Genomic DNA, 17,265 nt, shown 5'->3' with positions numbered 1-17,265 from the left:
TTTGTTCAGCGACGTCAGGACTCCTGCCTAGGAGCGAGGGACACCTCGGGATTCTCCTCGAGTCTTGGCATGGCAACTGGGAGGCGTCTCCACGTGAGGCGGGAGACCCAGGGTCCCTTTCGACGTGCCACAGGGATCCTGGGACTCCTATCCATTTTCAAGAGGAGTCAGGCATCGTCTCCTTTGGAAGCATTGATCTCCGCGGACCTCTCGAGTTTTCAAAGGATGTGAGGCCTCCGCTCGCGATGAGGCGGATAACTAGGTCTTTCTCTGTCATCTCCACAGGGGATTCAGACATCCCTTCGTCTTGGGAGATGCAAGACGAGCCTGCATTCAATTCACTGCAGGGATATCCGGCCTTACATCGAGTCAGAGCATCTCGGTGTCCATTTCACTTTAGGCCACAAACTCAGGTTCCCTCTCACATACCTGTAGCTGAGAGAAGCCTCCTATTGAGGAGCTTGTGGAAAGTTGGTATTCCTCTTGAGTCGAAGCCAGGGACTAATCTCTCATCACGAGTAGATTTGGGGTCCAGGGAGCCTTTTCGTGTTGCTCCAGTGACCTCAGGATCCCTCTAGACATGAGACAGTGATCTTGGGTTTTCTCTGGAGTGCCATCAAGGAAATCAAGGCTCCTATCATGTTTGATGTTGAACACGGAATTGCTCTGCACGCAGGGCAGGGGAATCGGGCCTCATCTCGTGGCGAGGGGGAAGTCTCATGGTTTTTCTCTAGTTGCGGCCGGAACCTGGGGTATATTCTCGAGTTACGACGGGGAGGGCCCTTCCAGACACGTGTTTGTTCAGCGACTTCAGGACTCCTGCCTAGCTGCGAGGGACACCTCGGAATTCTCCTCGAGTCTTGGCATGGCAATTGGGACGCGTCTCCACGTGAGGCGGGAGACCCAGCGTCCCTTTCCACGTGCCACAGGGATCCTGGGACTCCTATCCATTTTCAAGAGGAGTCAGGCATCGTCTCCTTTGGAAGCATGGATCTCCGCGGACCTCTCGAATTTTCAAAGGATGTGAGGCCTCCGGTCGCGATGAGGTGGAAAATTAGGTCTTTCTCTGTGGTCTCCACAGGTGATTCAGACATCCCTTCGTCTTGGGAGATGCAAGACGAGCCTGCATTCAATTCACTGCAGGGATATCCGGCCTTACTTCGAGTCAGAGCATCTCGGTGTCCATTCCACTTGAGGCCACAAACTCAGGGTCCCTCTCACATACCTGTAGCTGAGAGAAGCCTCCTCTTGAGGTGCTTGTGGAAAGTTGGCATTCCTCTTGAGTCTAAGCCAGGGACTAAGCTCTCATCTCGAATTGATTTGGATTCCACCGAGCCCTTTCGTGTTGCTCCAGTGACCACAGGATCCCTCTAGACTTGAGACAGTGATCTTGGGTTTTCTCTGGAGTGCCATCAAGGAAATCAAGGCTCCTTTCACGTTTGATGTGGAACACGGAATTGCTCTGCACGCAGTCCAGGGGAATCGGGCCTCATGTCGCGGCCAGGGGGAAGTCTCATGGTTTTTCTCGAGTTGCGGCCGGAACCTGGGGTATATTCTCGAGTTACGACGGGGAGGGCCCTTCCAGACACGTGTTTGTTCAGCGACGTCAGGACTCCTGCCTAGGAGCGAGGGACACCTCGGGATTCTCCTCGAGTCTTGGCATGGCAATTGGGACGCGTCTCCACGTGAGGAGGGAGACCCAGGTTCCCTTTCCACGTGCCACAGGGATCCTGGGAATCCTATCCATTTTCAAGAGGAGTCAGGCATCGTCTCCTTTGGAAGCATTGATCTCCGCGGACCTCTCGAGTTTTCAAAGGATGTGAGGCCTCCGGTCGCGATGAGGCGGAGGACTAGGTCTTTCTCTGTGGTCTCCACAGCGGATTCAGACATCCCTTCGTCTTGGGAGATGCAAGACGAGCCTGCATTCAATTCACTGCAGGGATATCCGGCCTTACTTCGAGTCAGAGCATCTTGGTGTCCATTTCACTTGAGGCCACAAACTCGAAGTCCCTCAAATATACCTGTAGCTGAGAGAAGCCTCCTCTTGAGGTGCTTGTGGAAAGTTGGTATTCCTCTTGAGTCGAAGCCAGGGACTAAGCTCTCATCTCGAGTTGATTTGGGGTCCATGGAGCCCTTTCGTGTTGCTACAGTGGCCTCAGGATCCCTCTAGACTTGAGACAGTGATCTTGGGTTTTCTCTGGAGTGCCATCAAGGAATTCAAGGCTCCTTTCACGTTTGATGTGGAACACGGAATTGCTCTGCATGCAGTGCAGGGGAATCGGGCCTCAACTCGCGGCGAGGGGCTAATCTCATGGTTTTTCTCGAGTTGCGGCCCGAACCTGGGGTATATTCTCGAGTTACGACGGGGAGGGCCCTTCCAGACACGTGTTTTTTCAGCGACTTCAGGACTCTGCCTAGGTGCAAGGGACACCTCGGGATTCTCCTCGAGTCTTGACATGGCAATTTGGACGCGTCTCCACGTGAGGCGGGAGACCCAGCGTCCCTTTCCACGTGCCACAGGGATCCTGGGACTCCTATCCATTTTCAAGAGGAGTCAGGCATCGTCTCCTTTGGAAGCATTGATCTCCGCGGACCTCTTGGTTTTCCAAGGATGTGAGGCCTCCGGTCGCGATGAGGCGGAAAACTAGGTCTTTCTCTGTGGTCTCCACAGGGGATTCAGACATCCCTTCGTCTTGGGAGATGCAAGACGAGCCTGCATTCAATTCACTGCAGGGATATCTGGCCTTACTTCGAGTCAGAGCATCTCGGTGTCCATTCCACTTGAGGCCACAAACTCAGGGTCCGTCTCACATACCTGTGGCTGAGAGAACCCTCCTCTTGAGGTGCTTGTGGAAAGTTGGTATTCCTTTGACTCTAAGCCAGGGACTAAGCTCTCATCTCGAGTTGATTTGTGGTCCATGGAGCCCTTTCGTGTTGCTCCAGTGACCTCAGGATCCCTCTAGACTTGAGACAGTGATCTTGGGTTTCCTCTGGAGTGCCACCAAGGAAATCAAGGCTCCTTTCAAGTTTGATGTGGAACACGGAATTGCTCTGCACGCAGTGCAGGGGAATCGGGCCTCATCTCGCAGCAAGTGGGATGTCTCATGGTTTTTCTGTAGTTGCGGCCGTAACCTGGGGTATATTCTCGAGTTACACGGGGAGGGCCCTTCCAGACACGTGTTTGTTCAGCGACGTCAGGACTCCTGCCTAGGTGCGAGGGACACCTCGGGATTCTCCTCGAGTCTTGGCATGGCAATTGGGACGCGTCTCCTCGTGAGGCGGGAGACCCAGGGTCCCTTTCCACGTGCCACAGGGATCCTGGGACTCCTATCCATTTTCAAGAGGAGTCAGGCATCGTCTCCTTTGGAAGCATTGATCTCCGCGGACCTCTCGAGTTTTCAAAGGATGTGAGGCCTCCGGTCGCGATGAGGCGGAAAACTAGGTCTTTCTCTGTGGTCTCCACAGGGGATTCAGACATCCCTTCGTCTTGGGAGATGCAAGACGAGACTGCATTCAATTCACTGCAGGGATATCCGGCTTACTTCGAGTCAGAGCATCTCGGTGTTCATTCCACGTGAGGCCACAACCTCAGGGTCCCTCTCACATACCTGTAGCTGAGAGAAGCCTCCTCTTGAGGTGCTTGTGGAAAGTTGGTATTCCTCTTGAGTCGAAGCCAGGGACTAAGCTCTCATCTGGAGTTGACTTGGGGTCCACGAGCCCTTTCGTTTTGCTACAGTGACCTCAGGATCCCTCTAGACTTGAGACAGTGATCTTGGGTTTTCTCTGGAGTGCCATCAAGGAAATCAAGGCTCCTTTCAGGTTTGATGTGGAACACGGAATTGCTCTGCACGCAGTGCAGGGGAATCGGGCCTCATGTGGCGGCGAGGGGGAAGTCTCATGGTTTTTCTCGAGTTGCGGCCGGAGCCTGGGGTATATTCTCTAGTTACGACGGGGAGGGCCCTTCCAGACACGTGTTTTTTCAGCGACGTCAGGACTCCTGCCTAGGTGCGAGGGACACCTCGGGATTCTCCTCGAGTCTTGGCAGGGCAATTGGGACGCGTCTCCACGTGAGGCGGGAGACCCAGTGCCCCTTTCGCCGTGCCACAGTGATGCTGGGGCTCCTATTTATTTCCGAGAGGAGTCAGGCATCGTCTCCTTTGGAAGCATTTATCTCCGCGGACCTCTCGAGTTTTCAAAGGATGTGAGGCCTCCGGTCGCGATGAGGCGGATAACTAGGTCTTTCTCTGTGGTCTCCACAGGGGACTCAGACAACCCTTCGTCTTGGAAGATGCAAGACGAGCCTGGATTTAATTCACTGCAGGGATATCCGGCCTTACTTCGAGTCAGAGCATCTCGGTGTCCATTTCACTTTAGGCCACAAACTGAGGGTCCTTCTCACATACCTGTAGCTGAGAGAAGCCTCTTCTTGAGGTGCTTGTGGAAAGTTGGTATTCCTCTTGAGTCGAAGCCAGGGACTAAGCTCTCATCTCGAGTTGATTTGGGGTCCATGGAGCCCTTTCGTGTTGCTACAGTGGCCTCAGGATCCCTCTAGACTTGAGACAGTGATCTTGGGTTTTCTCTGGAGTGCCATCAAGGAAATCAAGTCTCCTTTCAAGTTTGATGTGGAACACGGAATTGCTCTGCACGCAGTGCAGGGGAATCGGGCCTCATCTCGCAGCAAGTGGGATGTCTCATGGTTTTTCTGTAGTTGCGGCCGTAACCTGGGGTATATTCTCGAGTTACACGGGGAGGGCCCTTCCAGACACGTGTTTGTTCAGCGACGTCAGGACTCCTGCCTAGGTGCGAGGGACACCTCGGGATTCTGCTCGAGTCTTGGCATGGCAATTGGGACGCGTTTCCACGTGAGGCGGGAGACACAGGCTCCCTTTCCACGTGCCACAGGGATCCTGGGACTCCTATCCATTTTCAAGAGGAGTCAGGCATCGTCTCCTTTGGAAGCACTGATCTCCGAGGACCTCTCGAGTTTTCAAAGGATGTGAGGCTCTGGTCGCGATGAGGCGGAGAACTCGGTCTTTCTCTGTGGCCTCCACAGGGGATTCAGACATCCCTTCGTCTTGGGAGATGCAAGACGAGCCTGCATTCAATTCACTGCAGAGATACCCGGCCTTACTTCGAGTCAGAGCATCTCGATGTCCATTACACTTGAGGCCACAAACTCAGGGTCCGTCTCACATATCTGTAGCTGAGAGAAGCCTTCTCTTGACGTGGTTGTGGAAAGTTGGTATTCCTCTTGAGTCGAAGCCATGGACTAAGCTCTCATTTCGAGTTGATTTGGGATTCACGCAGCCCTTTCCTGTTGCTCCAGTGACCTCAGGATCCCTCTAGACTTGAGACAGTGATCTTGGGTTTTCTCTAGTGCCATCAAGGAAATCAAGGCTCCTTTCAAGTTTGATGTTGAACTCGGAATTGCTCTGCACGCAGTGCTGGGGAATCGGGCCTCATCTCACGGCGAGGGGGAAGTCTCATGGTTTTTCTCGAGTTGCGGCCATAACCTTGGGTATATTCTCGACTTACGACGGGGAGGGCCCTTCCAGTCACGTGTTTGTTCAGCGACGTCAGGACTCCTGCCTAGGTGCGAGGGACACCCGGGATTCTCCTCGAGTCTTGGCATGGCAATTGGGACGCGTCTCCACGTGAGGCGGAAGACCCAGGGTCCGTTTCCACGTGCCACAGGGATCCTGGGACTCCTATCCATTTTCAAGAAGAGTCGGGCATCGTCTCCTTTGGAAGCATTGATCTCCGCGGACCTCTCGAGTTTTCAAAGGATGTGAGGCCTCCGGTCGCGATGAGGCGGAGAATTAGGTCTTTCTCTGTGGTCTCCACAGGGGATTCAGACATCCCTTCGTGTTGGGAGATGCAAGACGAGCCTGCATTCAATTCACTGCAGGGATATCCGGCCTAACTTCGAGTCAGAGCATCTCGGTGTCCATTCCACTTGAGGCCACAAACTCAGGGTCCCTCTCACATACCTGTAGCTGAGAGAAGGCTCCTCTTGAGGTGCTTGTGGAAACTTGGTATTCCTCTTGAGTCGAAGCCAGGGACTAAGCTCTCATCTCGAGTTGATTTGGGGTCCACGGAGGGCTTTCGTGTTGCTCCTGTGACCTCAGGATCCCTCTATACTTGAGACAGTGATCTTGGGTTTTCTCTGGAGTGCCATTAAGGAAATCAAGGCTCCTTTCACGTTTGATGTGGAACACGGAATTGCTCTGCACGCAGTGCAGGGGAATCGGGCCTCATCTCGCGGTGAAGGGGAAATCTCATGGTTTTTCTCGAGTTGCGGCAGGAACCTGGGGTATATTCTCGAGTTACGACGGGGAGGGCCCTCCAGACACGTGTTTGTTCAGCGATGTCAGGATTCCTGCCTAGGTGCGAGGGAAACCTCGGGATTCTCCTCGAGTCACGGCATGGCAATTGGCACGCGTCTCCACGTGCGGCGGGAGAACCAGTGTCCCTTTTCACGTGCCACAGTGATCCTGGGACTCCTATCCATTTTCAAGAGGAGTCAGGCATCGTCTGCTTTGGAAGCATTGATCTCTGCAGACCTTTCGAGTTTTCAAAGGATGTGAGGCCTCCGGTCGCGATGAGGCGGAGAACTAGGTCTTTCTCTGTGGTCTCCACAGGGGATTCAGAAATCCCTTCGTCTTGGGAGATGCAAGACGAGCCTGCATTCAATTCACTGCAGGGATATCCGGCCTTACTTCTAGTCAGAACATCTCGGTGTCCATTCCACTTGAGGCCACAAACTCAGGGTCCCTCTCACATACCTGTAGCTGAGAGAAGGCTCCTCTTGAGGTGCTTGTGGAAACTTGGTATTCCTCTTGAGTCCAAGCCAGGGACTAAGCTCTCATCTCGAGTTGATTTGGGGTCCACGGAGGGCTTTCGTGTTGCTCCTGTGACCTCAGGATCCCTCTATACTTGAGACAGTGATCTTGGGTTTTCTCTGGAGTGCCATTAAGGAAATCAAGGCTCCTTTCACGTTTGATGTGGAACACGGAATTGCTCTGCACGCAGTGCAGGGGAATCGGGCCTCATCTCGCGGTGAAGGGGAAATCTCATGGTTTTTCTCGAGTTGCGGCAGGAACCTGAGGTATATTCTCGAGTTACGACGGGGTGGGCCCTTCCAGACACGTGTTTGTTCAGCGATGTCAGGATTCCTGCCTAGGTGCGAGGGACACCTCGGGATTCTCCTCGTGTCTTGGCATGGCAATTGGAACGCGTCTCCACGTGAGGCGGGAGACCCAGGGTCCCTTTCCACGTGCCACAGGGATCCTGGGACTCCTATCCATTTTCAAGAGGAGTCAGGCATCGTCTCCTTTGGAAGCATTGATCTCCGCGGACCTCTCGAGTTTACAAAGGACGTGAGGCCTCTGGTCGCGATGTGGCGGAGAACTAGGTCTTTCTCTGTGGGCTCCACAGGGGATTCAGACATCCCTTCGTCGTGGGAGATGCAAGACGAGCCTGCATTCAATTCACTAGAGGGATATCCGGCCTTCCTTCGAGTCAGAGCATCTCGGTGTCCATTCCACCTGAGGCCACAAACTCAGGGTCCCTCTCACATACCTGTAGCTGAGAGAAGCCTCCTCTTGAGGTGCTTGTGGAAAGTGGGTATTCCTCTTGAATCGAAGCCAGGGACGAAGCTCTCTTCTCGAGTTGATTTGGGGTCCACGGAGCCCTTTCGTTTTGCTACAGTGACCTCAGGATCCCTCTAGACTTGAGACAGTGATCTTGGGTGTTCTCTGGAGTGCCATCAAGGAAATCAAGTCTCATTTCACGTTTGATTTGGAACACGGAGTTGCTCTGCACGCAGTGCAGGGGAATCGGGCCACATCTTGCGGCGAGGGGGAAGTCTCATGGTTTTTCTCGAGTTGCGGCCGGAACCTGGGGTACACTCACGAGTTACGACCGGAAGGGCCCTTCCAGACACGTGTTTGTTCAGCGATGGCAGGACTCCTGCCTAGGTGAAGGGGCAACTCGGGATTCTCCTCGAGTCTTGGCATGGCCATTGGGACGCGTCTCCACGTGAGGCGGGAGACCCAGGGTCCCTTTCCACGTGCCCCAGGGATCCTGGGACTCCTATCCATTTTCAAGAGGAGTCAGGCATCGTCTCCTTTGGAAGCATTGATCTCCACGGACCTCTCGAGTTTTCAAAGGACGTGAGGCCTCCGATCGCGATGAGGCGGAGAACTAGGTCTTTCTCTGTGGTCTCCACAGGGGATTCAGACATCCCTTCGTCGTGGGAGATGCAAAAGAGGCCTGCATTCAATTCACTGCAGGGATATCCGGCCTCCTTTCGAGTCAAAGCACCTCGGTGTCCATTCCACTTGAGGCCACAAACTCAGGGTCCCTCTCACATACCTGTAGCTGAGAGACGCCTCCTCTTGAGGTGCTTGTGGAAAGTGGATATTCCTCTTGAGTCGAAGCCAGGGACGAAGCTCGCATCTCGAGTTGATTTGGGGTCCACGAAGCCCTTTCATGTTGCTACAGTGACCTCAGGATCCCTCTAGACATGAGACAGTGATCTTGGGTGTTCTCTGGAGTTCCATCAAGGATATCAAGGCTCCTTTCATGTTTGATGTGGAATACGGAATGGCTCTGCATGCAGTGCAGGGGAATCGGGCCTCATCTCGCGGCGAGGGGGAAGTCTCATGGTTTTTCTCGAGTTGCGGCTGGAACCTGGGGTATATTCTCGAGTTACGACGGGGAGGGCCCTTCCAGACACGTGTTTGTTCAGTGACGTCAGCACTCCTGCCTAGGTGCGAGGGGCAACTCGGGATTCTCCTCGAGTCTTGGCATGGCCATTGGGACGCGTCTCCACGTGAGGCGGGAGACCCAGGGTCCCTTTCCACGTGCCCCAGGGATCCTGGGACTCCTATCCATTTTCAAGAGGAGTCAGGCATGGTCTCCTTTGGAAGCATTGATCTCCGCGGACCTCTCGAGTTTTCAAAGGACGTGAGGCCTCCGATCGCGATGAGGCGGAGAACTAGGTATTTCTCTGTGGTCTCCACAGGGGATTCAGACATCCCTTCATCGTGGGAGATGCAAAAGAGGCCTGCATTCAATTCACTGCAGGGATATCCGGCCTTCCTTCGAGTCAGAGCATCTCGGTGTCCATTCCACTTGAGGCCACAAACTCAGGGTCCCTCTCACATACATGTAGCTGAGAGAAGCCTCCTCTTGAGGTGCTTGTGGAAAGTGGGTATTCCTCTTGAGTCGAAGCCAGGGACGAAGCTCTCATCTCGAGTTGATTTGGGGTCCACGGAGCCCTTTCGTGTTGCTACAGTGACCTCAGGATCCCTCTAGACTTGAGACAGTGATCTTGGGTTTTCTCTGGAGTGCCATCAAGGAAATCAAGGCTCCTTTCATGTTTGATGTGGAACACGGAATTGCTCTGCACGAAGTGCAGGGGAATCGGGCCTCATCTCGCGGCGAGGGGGAAGTCTCATTGTTTTTCTCGTGTTGCGGCCAGAACCTGGGGTACATTCTCGAGTTACGACCAGAAGGGTCTTTCCAGACACGTGTTTATTCAGCGATGTCAGGACTCCTGCCTAGGTGCGAGGGACACCTCGGGATTCTCCTCGTGTCTTGGCATGGCAATTGGAACGCGTCTCCACGTGAGGCGGGAGACCCAGGGTCCCTTTCCACGTGCCACAGGGATCCTGGGACTCCTATCCATTTTCAAGAGGAGTCAGGCATCGTCTCCTTTGGAAGCATTGATCTCCGCGGACCTCTCGAGTTTACAAAGGACGTGAGGCCTCTGGTCGCGATGTGGCGGAGAACTAGGTCTTTCTCTGTGGGCTCCACAGGGGATTCAGACATCCCTTCGTCGTGGGAGATGCAAGACGAGCCTGCATTCAATTCACTAGAGGGATATCCGGCCTTCCTTCGAGTCAGAGCATCTCGGTGTCCATTCCACCTGAGGCCACAAACTCAGGGTCCCTCTCACATACCTGTAGCTGAGAGAAGCCTCCTCTTGAGGTGCTTGTGGAAAGTGGGTATTCCTCTTGAATCGAAGCCAGGGACGAAGCTCTCTTCTCGAGTTGATTTGGGGTCCACGGAGCCCTTTCGTTTTGCTACAGTGACCTCAGGATCCCTCTAGACTTGAGACAGTGATCTTGGGTGTTCTCTGGAGTGCCATCAAGGAAATCAAGTCTCATTTCACGTTTGATTTGGAACACGGAGTTGCTCTGCACGCAGTGCAGGGGAATCGGGCCACATCTTGCGGCGAGGGGGAAGTCTCATGGTTTTTCTCGAGTTGCGGCCGGAACCTGGGGTACACTCACGAGTTACGACCGGAAGGGCCCTTCCAGACACGTGTTTGTTCAGCGACGGCAGGACTCCTGCCTAGGTGAAGTGGCAACTCGGGATTCTCCTCGAGTCTTGGCATGGCCATTGGGACGCGTCTCCACGTGAGGCGGGAGACCCAGGGTCCCTTTCCACGTGCCCCAGGGATCCTGGGACTCCTATCCATTTTCAAGAGGAGTCAGGCATCGTCTCCTTTGGAAGCATTGATCTCCACGGACCTCTCGAGTTTTCAAAGGACGTGAGGCCTCCGATCGCGATGAGGCGGAGAACTAGGTCTTTCTCTGTGGTCTCCACAGGGGATTCAGACATCCCTTCGTCGTGGGAGATGCAAAAGAGGCCTGCATTCAATTCACTGCAGGGATATCCGGCCTCCTTTCGAGTCAAAGCACCTCGGTGTCCATTCCACTTGAGGCCACAAACTCAGGGTCCCTCTCACATACCTGTAGCTGAGAGACGCCTCCTCTTGAGGTGCTTGTGGAAAGTGGATATTCCTCTTGAGTCGAAGCCAGGGACGAAGCTCGCATCTCGAGTTGATTTGGGGTCCACGGAGCCCTTTCATATTGCTACAGTGACCTCAGGATCCCTCTAGACATGAGACAGTGATCTTGGGTGTTCTCTGGAGTTCCATCAAGGATATCAAGGCTCCTTTCATGTTTGATGTGGAATACGGAATGGCTCTGCATGCAGTGCAGGGGAATCGGGCCTCATCTCGCGGCGAGGGGGAAGTCTCATGGTTTTTCTCGAGTTGCGGCTGGAACCTGGGGTATATTCTCGAGTTACGACGGGGAGGGCCCTTCCAGACACGTGTTTGTTCAGTGACGTCAGCACTCCTGCCTAGGTGCGAGGGGCAACTCGGGATTCTCCTCGAGTCTTGGCATGGCCATTGGGACGCGTCTCCACGTGAGGCGGGAGACCCAGGGTCCCTTTCCACGTGCCCCAGGGATCCTGGGACTCCTATCCATTTTCAAGAGGAGTCAGGCATGGTCTCCTTTGGAAGCATTGATCTCCGCGGACCTCTCGAGTTTTCAAAGGACGTGAGGCCTCCGATCGCGATGAGGCGGAGAACTAGGTATTTCTCTGTGGTCTCCACAGGGGATTCAGACATCCCTTCATCGTGGGAGATGCAAAAGAGGCCTGCATTCAATTCACTGCAGGGATATCCGGCCTTCCTTCGAGTCAGAGCATCTCGGTGTCCATTCCACTTGAGGCCACAAACTCAGGGTCCCTCTCACATACATGTAGCTGAGAGAAGCCTCCTCTTGAGGTGCTTGTGGAAAGTGGGTATTCCTCTTGAGTCGAAGCCAGGGACGAAGCTCTCATCTCGAGTTGATTTGGGGTCCACGGAGCCCTTTCGTGTTGCTACAGTGACCTCAGGATCCCTCTAGACTTGAGACAGTGATCTTGGGTTTTCTCTGGAGTGCCATCAAGGAAATCAAGGCTCCTTTCATGTTTGATGTGGAACACGGAATTGCTCTGCACGAAGTGCAGGGGAATCGGGCCTCATCTCGCGGCGAGGGGGAAGTCTCATTGTTTTTCTCGTGTTGCGGCCAGAACCTGGGGTACATTCTCGAGTTACGACCAGAAGGGTCTTTCCAGACACGTGTTTATTCAGCGATGTCAGGACTCCTGCCTAGGTGCGAGGGACACCTCGGGATTCTCCTCGAGTCTTGGAATGACCATTGGGACGCGTCTCCACGTGAGGCGGGAGACCCAGGGTCCCTTTCCACGTGCCACAGGGATCCTGGGACTCCTATCCATTTTCAAGAGGAGTCAGGCATCGTCTCCTTTGGAAGCATTGATCTCCGCGGACCTCTCGAGTTTACAAAGGACGTGAGGCCTCCGGTCGCGATGTGGCGGAGAACTAGGTCTTTCTCTGTGGGCTCCACAGGGGATTCAGACATCCCTTCGTCGTGGGAGATGCAAGACGAGCCTGCATTCAATTCACTAGAGGGATATCCGGCCTTCCTTCGAGTCAGAGCATCTCGGTGTCCATTCCACCTGAGGCCACAAACTCAGGGTCCCTCTCACATACCTGTAGCTGAGAGAAGCCTCCTCTTGAGGTGCTTGTGGAAAGTGGGTATTCCTCTTGAATCGAAGCCAGGGACGAAGCTCTCATCTCGAGTTGATTTGGGGTCCACGGAGCCCTTTCGTGTTGCTACAGTGACCTCAGTATTCCTCTAGACTTGAGACAGTGATCTTGGGTTTTCTCTGGAGTGACATCAAGGAAATCAAGGCTCCTTTCATATTTGATGTGGAACACGGAATTGCTCTGCACGCAGTGCAGGGGAATCGGGCCTCATCTTGCGGCGAGGGGGAAGTCTCATGGTTTTTCTCGAGTTGCGGCCGGAACCTGGGGTATATTCTCGAGTTACGATGGGGAGGGCCCTTCCAGACACGTGTTTGTTCAGTGACGTCAGCACTCCTGCCTAGGTGTGAGGGACACCTCGGGATTCTCCTCGAGTCTTGGCATGGCCATTGTGACGCGTCTCCACGTGAGGCGTGAGACCCAGGGTCCCTTTCCACATGCCACAGGGATCCTGGGACTCCTATCCATTTTCAAGAGGAGTCAGGCATGGTCTCCTTTGGAAGCATTGATCTCCGCGGACCTCTCGAGTTTTCAACGGACGTGAGGCCTCCGGTCGTGATGAGGCGGAGAACTAGGTCTTTCTCCTTGGTCTCCACAGGGGATTCAGACATCCCTTCTTCGTGGGAGATGCAAGACGAGCCTGCATTCAATTCACTGCAGGGATATCCGGCCTTCCTTCGAGTCAGAGCATCTCGGTGTCCATTCCACTTGAGGCCACAAACTCAGGGTCCCTCTCACATACCTGTAGCTGAGAGAAGCCTCCTCTTGAAGTGCTTGTGGAAAGTGGGTATTCCTCTTGAGTCGAAGCCAGGGACGAAGCTCTCATCTCGAGTTGATTTGGGGTCCACGGAGCCCTTTCGTGTTGCTACAGTGACCTCAGGATCCCTCTAGACTTGAGACAGTGATCTTGGGTGTTCTCTGGAGTGCCATCAAGGAAATCAAGTCTCATTTCACGTTTGATTTGGAACACGGAGTTGATCTACACGCAGTGCAGGGGAATCGGGCCTCATCTTGCGGCGAGGGGGAAGTCTCATGGTTTTTCTCGAGTTGCGGCCGGAACCTGGGGTACACTCACGAGTTACGACCGGAAGGGCCCTTCCAGACACGTGTTTGTTCAGCGACGTCAGGACTCCTGCCTAGGTGCGAGGGGCAACTCGGGATTCTCCTCGAGTCTTGGCATGGCCATTGGGACGCGTCTCCACGTGAGGCGGGAGACCCAGGGTCCCTTTCCACGTGCCCCAGGGATCCTGGGACTCCTATCCATTTTCAAGAGGAGTCAGGCATCGTCTCCTTTGGAAGAATTGATCTCCACGGACCTCTCGAGTTTTCAAAGGACGTGAGGCCTCCGATCGCGATGAGGCGGAGAACTAGGTCTTTCTCTGTGGTCTCCACAGGGGATTCAGACATCCCTTGTCGTGGGAGATGCAAAAGAGGCCTGCATTCAATTCACTGCCGGGATATCCGGCCTCCTTTCGGGTCAGAGCATCTCGGTGTCCATTCCACTTGAGGCCACAAACTCAGGGTCCCTCTCACATACCTGTAGCTGAGAGAAGCCTCCTCTTGAGGTGCTTGTGGAAAGTGGGTATTCCTCTTGAGTCGAAGCCAGGGACGAAGCTCTCATCTAGAGTTGATTTGGGGTCCACGGAGCCCTTTCGTGTTGCTACAGTGACCTCAGGATCCCTCTAGAATTGAAACAGTGATCTTGGGTTTTCTCTGGAGTGCCATCAAGGAAATCAAGGCTCCTTTCATGTTTGATTTGGAACACGGAATTGCTCTGCACGCAGTGCAGGGGAATCGGGCCTCATCTCGCGGCGAGGGGGAAGTCTCATTGTTTTTCTCGAGTTGCGGCCGGAACCTGGGGTACATTCTCGAGTTACGACCAGAAGGGTCTTTCCAGACACTTGTTTATTCAGCGATGTCAGGACTCCTGCCTGGGTGCGAGGGACACCTCGGGATTCTCCTCGAGTCTTGGCATGACCATTGGGACGCGTCTCCACGTGAGGCGGGAGACCCAGGGTCCCTTTCCACGTGCCACAGGGATCCTGGGACTCCTATCCATTTTCAAGAGGAGTCAGGCATCGTCTCCTTTGGAAGCATTGATCTCCGCGGACCTCTCGAGTTTACAAAGGACGTGAGGCCTCCGGTCGCGATGTGGCGGAGAACTAGGTCTTTCTCTGTGGGCTCCACAGGGGATTCAGACATCCCTTCGTCGTGGGAGATGCAAGACGAGCCTGCATTCAATTCACTAGAGGGATATCCGGCCTTCCTTCGAGTCAGAGCATCTCGGTGTTCATTCCACCTGAGGCCACAAACTCAGGGTCCCTCTCACATACCTGTAGCTGAGAGAAGCCCCCTCTTGAGGTGCTTGTGGAAAGTGGGTATTCCTCTTGAGTCCAAACCAGGGACGAAGCTCTCATCTCGAGTTGATTTGGGGTCCACGGAGCCCTTTCGTGTTGCTACAGTGACCTCAGGATCCCTCTAGACTTGAGACAGTGATCTTGGGTGTTCTCTGGAGTGCCATCAAGGAAATCAAGTCTCATTTCACGTTTGATTTGGAACACGGAGTTGATCTACACGCAGTGCAGGGGAATCGGGCCTCATCTTGCGGCGAGGGGGAAGTCTCATGGTTTTTCTCGAGTTGCGGCCGGAACCTGGGGTACACTCACGAGTTACGACCGGAAGGGCCCTTCCAGACACGTGTTTGTTCAGCGACGTCAGGACTCCTGCCTAGGTGCGAGGGGCAACTCGGGATTCTCCTCGAGTCTTGGCATGGCCATTGGGACGCGTCTCCACGTGAAGCGGGAGACCCAGGGTCCCTTTCCACGTGCCCCAGGGATCCTGGGACTCCTATCCATTTTCAAGAGGAGTCAGGCATCGTCTCCCTTGGAAGCATTGATCTCCACGGACCTCTCGAGTTTTCAAAGGACGTGAGGCCTCCGATCGCGATGAGGCGGAGAACTAGGTCTTTCTCTGTGGTCTCCACAGGGGATTCAGACATCCCTTGTCGTGGGAGATGCAAAAGAGGCCTGCATTCAATTCACTGCAGGGATATCCGGCCTCCTTTCGCGTCAGAGCATCTCGGTGTACATTCCACTTGAGGCCACAAACTCAGGGTCCCTCTCACATACCTGTAGCTGAGAGAAGCCTCCTCTTGAGGTGCTTGTGGAAAGTGGGTATTCCTCTTGAGTCGAAGCCAGGGACGAAGCTCTCATCTAGAGTTGATTTGGGGTCCACGGAGCCCTTTCGTGTTGCTACAGTGACCTCAGGATCCCTCTAGACTTGAGACAGTGATCTTGGGTTTTCTCTGGAGTGCCATCAAGGAAATCAAGGCTCCTTTCATGTTTGATTTGGAACACGGAATTGCTCTGCACGCAGTGCAGGGGAATCGGGCCTCATCTCGCGGCGAGGGGGAAGTCTCATTGTTTTTCTCGAGTTGCGGCCGGAACCTGGGGTACATTCTCGAGTTACGACCAGAAGGGTCTTTCCAGACACGTGTTTATTCAGCAATGTCAGGACTCCTGCCTGGGTGCGAGGGACACCTCGGGATTCTCCTCGAGTCTTGGCATGACCATTGGGACGCGTCTCCACGTGAGGCGGGAGACCCAGGGTGCCTTTCCACGTGCCACAGGGATCCTGGGACTCCTATCCATTTTCAAGAGGAGTCAGGCATCGTCTCCTTTGGAAGCATTGATCTCCGCGGACCGCTCGAGTTTTCAAAGGACGTGAGGCCTCCGATCGATTTGAGGCGGAGAACTAGGTCTTTCTCTGTGGGCTCCACAGGGGATTCAGACATCCCTTCGTCGTGGGAGATGCAAGACGAGCCTGCATTCAATTCACTAGAGGGATATCCGGCCTTCCTTCGAGTCAGAGCATCTCGGTGTCCCTTCCACCTGAGGCCACAAACTCAGGGTCCCTCTCACATACCTGTTGCTGAGAGAAGCCTCCTCTTGAGGTGCTTGTGGAAAGTGGGTATTCCTCTTGAGTCGAAGCCAGGGACGAAGCTCTCATCTCGAGTTGATTTGGGGTCCACGGAGCCCTTTCGTGTTGCTACAGTGAACTCAGGATCCCTCTAGACTTGAGACAGTGATCTTGGGTGTTCTCTGGAGTGCCATCAAGGAAATCAAGTCTCATTTCACGTTTGATTTGGAACACGGAGTTGCTCTGCACGCAGTGCAGGGGAATCGGGCCTCATCTCGCAGCGAGGGGGAAGTCTCATGGTTTTTCTCGAGTTGCGGCCGGAACCTGGGGTACACTCACGAGTTACGACCGGAAGGGCCCTTCCAGACACGTGTTTGTTCAGCGACGTCAGGACTCCTGCCTGGGTGCGAGGGACCCCTCGGGATACTCCACGAGTCTTGGCATGGCCATTGGGACGGGTCTCCACGTGAGGCGGGAGACCCAGGGTCCCTTTCAACGTGCCACAGCTATCCTGGGACTCCTATCCATTTTCAAGAGGAGTCAGGCATCGTCTCCTTTGGAAGCATTGATCTCCCCGGACCTCTCGAGATTTCAAAGGACGTGAGGCCTCCGGTCGCGATGAGGCGGAAAACTAGGTCTTTCTCCTTGGTCTCCACAGGGGATTCAGACATCCCTTCGTCCTGGGAGATGCAAAACGAGCCTGCATTCAATTTACTAGAGGGATATCCGGCCTTCCTTTGAGTCAGAGCATCTCAGTGTCCATTCCACTTGACGCCACAAAATCAGGGTCCCTCTCACATACCTGTAGCTGAGAGAAGCCTCCTCTTGAGGTGCTTGTGGAAAGTTGGTATTCCTCTTGAGTCGAAGCCAGGGATGAAGCTCTCATCTCGAGTTGATTTGGGGTCCACGGAGCACTTTTTTGTTGCTACAGTGACCTC

Source organism: Dama dama, chromosome 8 (genome assembly GCF_033118175.1).
Source record: "Dama dama isolate Ldn47 chromosome 8, ASM3311817v1, whole genome shotgun sequence".
Lineage (NCBI taxonomy): Eukaryota > Metazoa > Chordata > Mammalia > Artiodactyla > Cervidae > Dama > Dama dama.
The sequence above is the reverse complement of the archived record's forward strand: the minus strand, read 5'-3'. Positions refer to the sequence as shown.